This window comes from Lynx canadensis, chromosome B2 (assembly GCF_007474595.2).
Source record: "Lynx canadensis isolate LIC74 chromosome B2, mLynCan4.pri.v2, whole genome shotgun sequence".
Taxonomy (NCBI): domain Eukaryota; kingdom Metazoa; phylum Chordata; class Mammalia; order Carnivora; family Felidae; genus Lynx; species Lynx canadensis.
This window is the reverse complement of record NC_044307.1, coordinates 114,774,010-114,780,968: the sequence shown is the minus strand read 5'-3', so window position 1 is coordinate 114,780,968 and position 6,959 is coordinate 114,774,010. Positions and strand designations below refer to the sequence as shown.

At 39.7% G+C, this 6,959-nt stretch overlaps 1 pseudogene; it reads left to right on the top strand.

The window, feature by feature from the left end:
* The first annotated feature begins 5,845 nt into the window (after positions 1–5,845).
* On the top strand, positions 5,846–6,724 carry LOC115513423 (annotated as a pseudogene).
* The last annotated feature ends 235 nt before the right edge of the window (positions 6,725–6,959 follow it).

The following is a 6,959-nucleotide window of genomic DNA, read 5'->3' as shown; positions in this document are numbered from 1 at the left end:
CCTTTTAGAGAACCTTACTATAAAACCATGAAAAACATAAACAGAAAAATAAATCTCCAATTTGGAAATGATTTGGTACATTTTATATTAGGTAGGAAGAAATGGAAGTTTCTAATTTGAAATGGCATCTGTTTATTTAATATCCTACATGAAGGGGAACTATGGAAACACATCTGGCGCTTCCAGGGACTGTGTAATAATCAGTATACCCTGACTCTAAAGACTAGCAGAAGAACATCTGAGAATACAGACTTGAAAGAGTAATATGATCCCTCTACTATCAACTAAAAACCTCAGGCTGGCTTCTTAAAGTCATGTTTGAGAAGCATTACAGAAGATCTGATGCTCAACTGAATTTCACCTACTTGTCCACATTTCTTAGCACCCTTGCAGTTCATCACAAGCATGTGACCAATTTTGGGCAAGGAAATGATAGTGGAAGGTACATGTGTAACTTCTAGGTTAAGGAAGTGGAAATTCTACTAGTGATTCTCCTACACATCTTCCCCCTCATTCCCAACAATCAAGGGTGCTACATGTTTCAGAAGGTGCTATTACAAAATGATGCAGCCTCTGTAATATTAGGATACTACATGCAGCTATGCAGACGAGAATTCTGTCTATGTGAGTAGGTGTATAATAAAGCACTGGGAGTTGTAGTTAATTTGTTATAACAACCAACTCTAGCCTATTCTGATTAATACTAAGCAACTGCTAGATCTAGTATTACCTTTTACAAATTAAAAAATAACCAAGGTTTTCAAAATTTTGGTGAGTCCTATAATGACAAAAAAACTTGAATTTTTGCCTTTTTTCCCCCAAGATGAACATAATCCTACACTACATAAAGAGGATTAAATTCTAATTTATGAGCTTTACTTTCACCAGTACTTAGACCCTCACTTAGTCCATTATAACTAGTAAAACGTTTATTAATAACTATTATTATTTAAGAATTACTGACTCAGAGGCACATGGATGGCTCAGTCAGTTAAGCGTCTGACTTCAGTTCAGGTCATGAATTCACAGTTCATAGTTTGAGCCCCCCATTGGACTCTCTGCTGCCAGCACAGAGCCCGCTTCAGATCCTCTGTGCCCCTCTCTCTCCCACACCCACTGATTCTCTGTCTCAAAAATAATAAACATTAAAAACAAAATAATTAGACTCATAGGGAGCAAAATACTCAGAAACGCAGCCTAATGAGCAAAGCAAGATAGAGTGGGGTCCTTGGGTGGAACGGGTCTTTGCAGTGCTCAGAAAAACTGAGAGATGTGGTTTTTCTGTACTGCCCTAGACTCTGCCCTGATGGCTCTTATCCATTTGACTTCTGTAACCTCCTATCTGACCCCTCTGGCTATAGTCCGATGTCCATCCTTGCAATTACTATGCAACTGGCCACACATCAAAATCTTAAGAAAGGTAAATGGACATTGGAATAGTTATAGGACTCAAAAAATAAGAACTAATATAACTTTTAATATCAGAAACCCAAATCAGAATGGAAGTAGGTGGAAATCAGCAAGTATCCAGTATAGTCATTCATTGATTCAATATTAAATGAGCATTACATTTTAGACCTGAGGACACCTTTAGATTGAGAGTGAGGGGATGGAGAACTATTTATCATGCTACTGGAAGCCAAAAGAAAGCTGGAGTAGCCATACTTATATCAGACAAACTAGACTTTAAATTAAAGGCTGTAACAAGAGATGAAGAAGGACATTATATAATAGTTACAGGGTCTATCCATCAGGAAGAGCTAACAATTATAAATGTCTATGCGCCGAATACCGGAGCCCCCAAATATATAAAACAATTACTCATAAACAGAAGCAACCTTATTGATAAGAATGTGGTAATTGCTGGGGACTTTAACACCCCACTTACAGAAATGGATAGATCATCTAGACACACGGTCAATAAAGAAACAAGGGCCCTGAATGAGACACTGGATCAGATGGACTTGACAGATATATTTAGAACTCTGCATCCCAAAGCAACAGAATATACTTTCTTCTCAAGTGCACATGGAACATTCTCCAAGATAGATCATATACTGGGTCACAAAACAGCCCTTCATAAGTTTACAAGAATTGAAATTATACCATGCATACTTTCAGACCACAATGCTATGAAGCTTGAAATCAACCACAGGAAAAAGTCTGGAAAACCTCCAAAAGCATGGAGGTTAAAGAACACCCTACTAACGAATGAGTGGGTCAACCAGGCAATTAGAGAAGAAATTAAAAAATATATGGAAACAAACGAAAATGAAAATACAACAATCCAAACGCTTTGGGATGCAGCGAAGGCAGTCCTGAGAGGAAAATACATCGCAATCCAGGCCTATCTCCACAAACAAGAAAAATCCCAAATACAAAATCTAACAGCACACCTAAAGGAAATAGAAGCAGAACAGCAAAGACACCCCAAACCCAGCAGAAGAAGAGAAATAATAAAGATCAGAGCAGAAATAAACAATATAAAATCTAAAAAAACTGTAGAGCAGATCAACGAAACCAAGAGTTGGTTTTTTGAAAAAATAAACAAAATTGACAAACCTCTAGCCAGGCTTCTCAAAAAGAAAAGGGAGATGACCCAAATAGATAAAATCATGAATGAAAATGGAATGATTACAACCAATCCCTCAGAGATACAAACAATTATCAGGGAATACTATGAAAAATTATATGCCAACAAATTGGACAACCTGGAAGAAATGGACAAATTCCTGAACACCCACACTCTTCCAAAACTCAATCAGGAGGAAATAGAAAGCTTGAACAGACCCATAACCAGCGAAGAAATTGAATCGGTTATCAAAAATCTCCCAACAAAGAAGAGTCCAGGACCAGATGGCTTCCCAGGGGAGTTCTACCAGACGTTTAAAGCAGAGATAATACCTATCCTTCTCAAGCTATTCCAAGAAATAGAAAGGGAAGGAAAACTTCCAGACTCATTCTATGAAGCCAGTATTACTTTGATTCCTAAACCAGACAGAGACCCAGTAAAAAAAGAGAACTACAGGCCAATATCCCTGATGAATATGGATGCAAAAATTCTCAATAAGATACTAGCAAATCGAATTCAACAGCATATAAAAAGAATTATTCACCATGATCAAGTGGGATTCATTCCTGGGATGCAGGGCTGGTTCAACATTCGCAAATCAATCAACGTGATACATCACATTAACAAAAAAAAAGAGAAGAACCATATGATCCTGTCAATTGATGCAGAAAAGGCCTTTGACAAAATCCAGCACCCTTTCTTAATAAAAACCCTTGAGAAAGTCGGGATAGAAGGAACATACTTAAAGATCATAAAAGCCATTTATGAAAAGCCCACAGCTAACATCATCCTCAACGGGGAAAAACTGAGAGCTTTTTCCCTGAGATCAGGAACACGACAGGGATGCCCACTCTCACCGTTGTTGTTTAACATAGTGCTGGAATTTCTAGCATCAGCAATCAGACAACAAAAGGAAATCAAAGGCATCAAAATTGGCAAAGATGAAGTCAAGCTTTCGCTTTTTGCAGATGACATGATATTATACATGGAAAATCCGACAGACTCCACCAAAAGTCTGCTAGAACTGATACATGAATTCAGCAAAGTTGCAGGATACAAAATCAATGTACAGAAATCAGTTGCATTCTTATACACTAACAATGAAGCCACAGAAAGACAAATAAAGAAACTGATCCCATTCACAATTGCACCAAGAAGCATAAAATACCTAGGAATCAATCTAACCAAAGATGTAAAGGATCTGTATGCTGAAAACTATAGAAAGCTTATGAAGGTAATTGAAGAAGATTTAAAGAAATGGAAAGACATTCCCTGCTCATGGGTTGGAAAAATAAATATTGTCAAAATGTCAATACTACCCAAAGCTATCTACACATTCAATGCAATCCCAATCAAAATTGCACCAGCATTCTTCTCGAAACTAGAACAAGCAATCCTAAAATTCATATGGAACCACAAAAGGCCCCGAATAGCCAAAGGAATTTTGAAGAAGAAGACCAAAGCAGGAGGCACCACAATCCCAGACTTTAGCCTCTACTACAAAGCTTTCATCATCAAGACAGCATGGTATTGCCACAAAAACCGACACACAGACCAATGGAATAGAATAGAAACCCCAGAACTAGACCCACAAACGTATGGCCAACTCATCTTTGACAAAGCAGGAAAGAACATCCAATGGAAAAAAGACAGCCTCTTTAACAAATGGTGCTGGGAGAACTGGACAGCAACATGCAGAAGGTTGAAACTAGACCACTTTCTCACACCATTTACAAAAATAAACTCAAAATGGATAAAGGACCTAAATGTGAGACAGGAAACCATCAGAACCTTAGAGGAGAAAGCAGGAAAAGACCTCTCTGACCTCAGCCGTAGCAATCTCTTCCTCGACACATCCCCAAAGGCAAGGGAATTAAAAGCAAAAGTGAATTACTGGGACCTTATGAAGATAAAAAGCTTCTGCACAGCAAAGGAAACAACCAACAAAACTAAAAGGCAACCAACGGAATGGGAAAAGATATTTGCAAATGACATATCGGACAAAGGGCTAGTATCTAAAATCTATAAAGAGCTCACCAAACTCCACACCCGAAAAACAAATAGCCCAGTGAAGAAATGGGCAGAAAACATGAATAGACACTTCTCTAAAGAAGACATCCAGATGGCCAACAGGCACATGAAAAGATGTTCAGCGTCGCTCCTTATCAGGGAAATACAAATCAAAACCACACTCAGGTATCACCTCACGCCAGTCAGAGTGGCCAAAATGAACAAATCAGGAGACTATAGATGCTGGAGAGGATGTGGAGAAACGGGAACCCTCTTGCACTGTTGGTGGGAATGCAAATTGGTGCAGCCGCTCTGGAAAGCAGTGTGGAGGTTCCTCAGAAAATTAAAAATAGACCTACCCTATGACCCAGCAATAGCACTGCTAGGAATTTACCCAAGGGATACAGGAGTACTGATGCATAGGGGCACTTGTACCCCAATGTTCATAGCAGCACTCTCAACAATAGCCAAATTATGGAAAGAGCCTAAATGTCCATCAACTGATGAATGGATAAAGAAATTGTGGTTTATATACACAATGGAATACTACGTGGCAATGAGAAAAAATGAAATATGGCCTTTTGTAGCAACGTGGATGGAACTGGAGAGTGTGATGCTAAGTGAAATAAGCCATACAGAGAAAGACAGATACCATATGGTTTCACTCTTATGTGGATCCTGAGAAACTTAACAGGAACCCATGGGGGAGGGGAAGAAAAAAAAAAAAAAAAAAAAAAGGACGTTAGAGTGGGAGAGAGCCAAAGCATAAGAGACTGTTAAAAACTGAGAACTGAGGGTTGATGGGGGGTGGGAAGGAGGGGAGGGTGGGTTATGGGTATTGAGTAGGGCACCTTTTGGGATGAGCACTGGGTGTTGAATGGAAACCAATTTGTCAATAAATTTCATAAAAAAAAATATTAAATGAGCATTAAAAATATGTTAAATACCATGCTAAGGACTGAACATAAAGTAATAAACAAGACAAAAATTTCTGCTCTTCTAGAATGGCTCAGAATCTAGCAGGAGCAAAACAAACCAGATGTGAAGAGAGGAGAAAGAAATTAAGCAATCCCTCCTTGCCTGTCATTCATGGTAAATTTTTATATTAACAGAAATGAATCATATCACTCTGTTAACTAAAAATCTCTCAATGGCTTCCTATTGTATTAAGACAAAAGTTGAGCTTTTCCCATGATACCCAGGGAGGGGACCATACAGCGTTGTTTTTGCATTCCTGTGGTAACTTAAAGGGAAACTTTCACCATGTCCAGAGCCCTTGATATCTTACAAATGAAGGTGGAGGTTGTCCTCGAATTTCTTGCAGAAGGAATCCACTTAGGTGACACCAACCTTGACTTCCTAACGTAACAGTACATTTACAAAAGGAAAAGTGGTGGTATCTACGTCATAAATCTGAAGAGAACCTGGGAGAAGTTTCTGCTGGCAGCTGGTGCCATTGTTGCCATTGAAAACCCAACTGATGTCAGTGTCATATCATCCAGGAATACTGGCCAGCGAGCCGTGCTGAAGTTTGCTGCTGCTACTGGAACCATTCCTATTGCTGGCTGCTTCACTTCTGGAACCTTCACTAACCAGAGCCAGGCAGCTTTCTGAGAGCTGAGATTTCTGGTGGTTACTGATCCCAAGGCTGACCACCAGCCTGTCACAGAGGCGTCTTATGCTAACTTGCTTACCATCTCTCTGTGTAACACAGACTCTCCTCTGCCCTATGTGGACATTGCCATTCCTTGCAACAAGGGAGCTCACTCGGTGGCTCTAATGTGATGGATGCTGGCCAGGGAAGTTCTGCACACGCATGGCACAATTTCCCATGAACAGCCACGGGAGGTCATGCCTGATCTTTACTTCCATAGCGGTCCTGAAGAGATTGAAAAGGAAGAGCAGGCTGTTGCAGAAAAGGCTGTGACAAGGAGGGATTTCAGGGTGAATGTACAGCTCCAGCTCCTGAGTTCACTGATACTCAACCTCAAGTCGCAGACTGTTCTGAAGGTGTGCGGGTGCCCTCTGTGCCTACTCAGCAGTTCCCTACTGAAGACTGGAGCTCAGCCTACTACTGAAGACTGGTCTGCAGCTCCCACTGCTCAGGCCACTGAATGGGTAGGAAAAACTGAGTGGTCTTAAGCTGTTCTTCTACAGAAGCAAACAAAATGGAAAGAAGGTTGACGAAAAATAAACAGTTTGTAAAAACAAACAAAAAAGGCAAGAGTTGAATTATTTGCCACAGCCTCTAATTTATTCTGTATCTGGTGTCCCTACCTATTTAACCTTTCTAAGCATCAGTTTCTTCATCTGTAAAATGTTGATAATAACATTACCTCTTAGAATTCATGTAAGGATCAAATGATATAATCTGCAT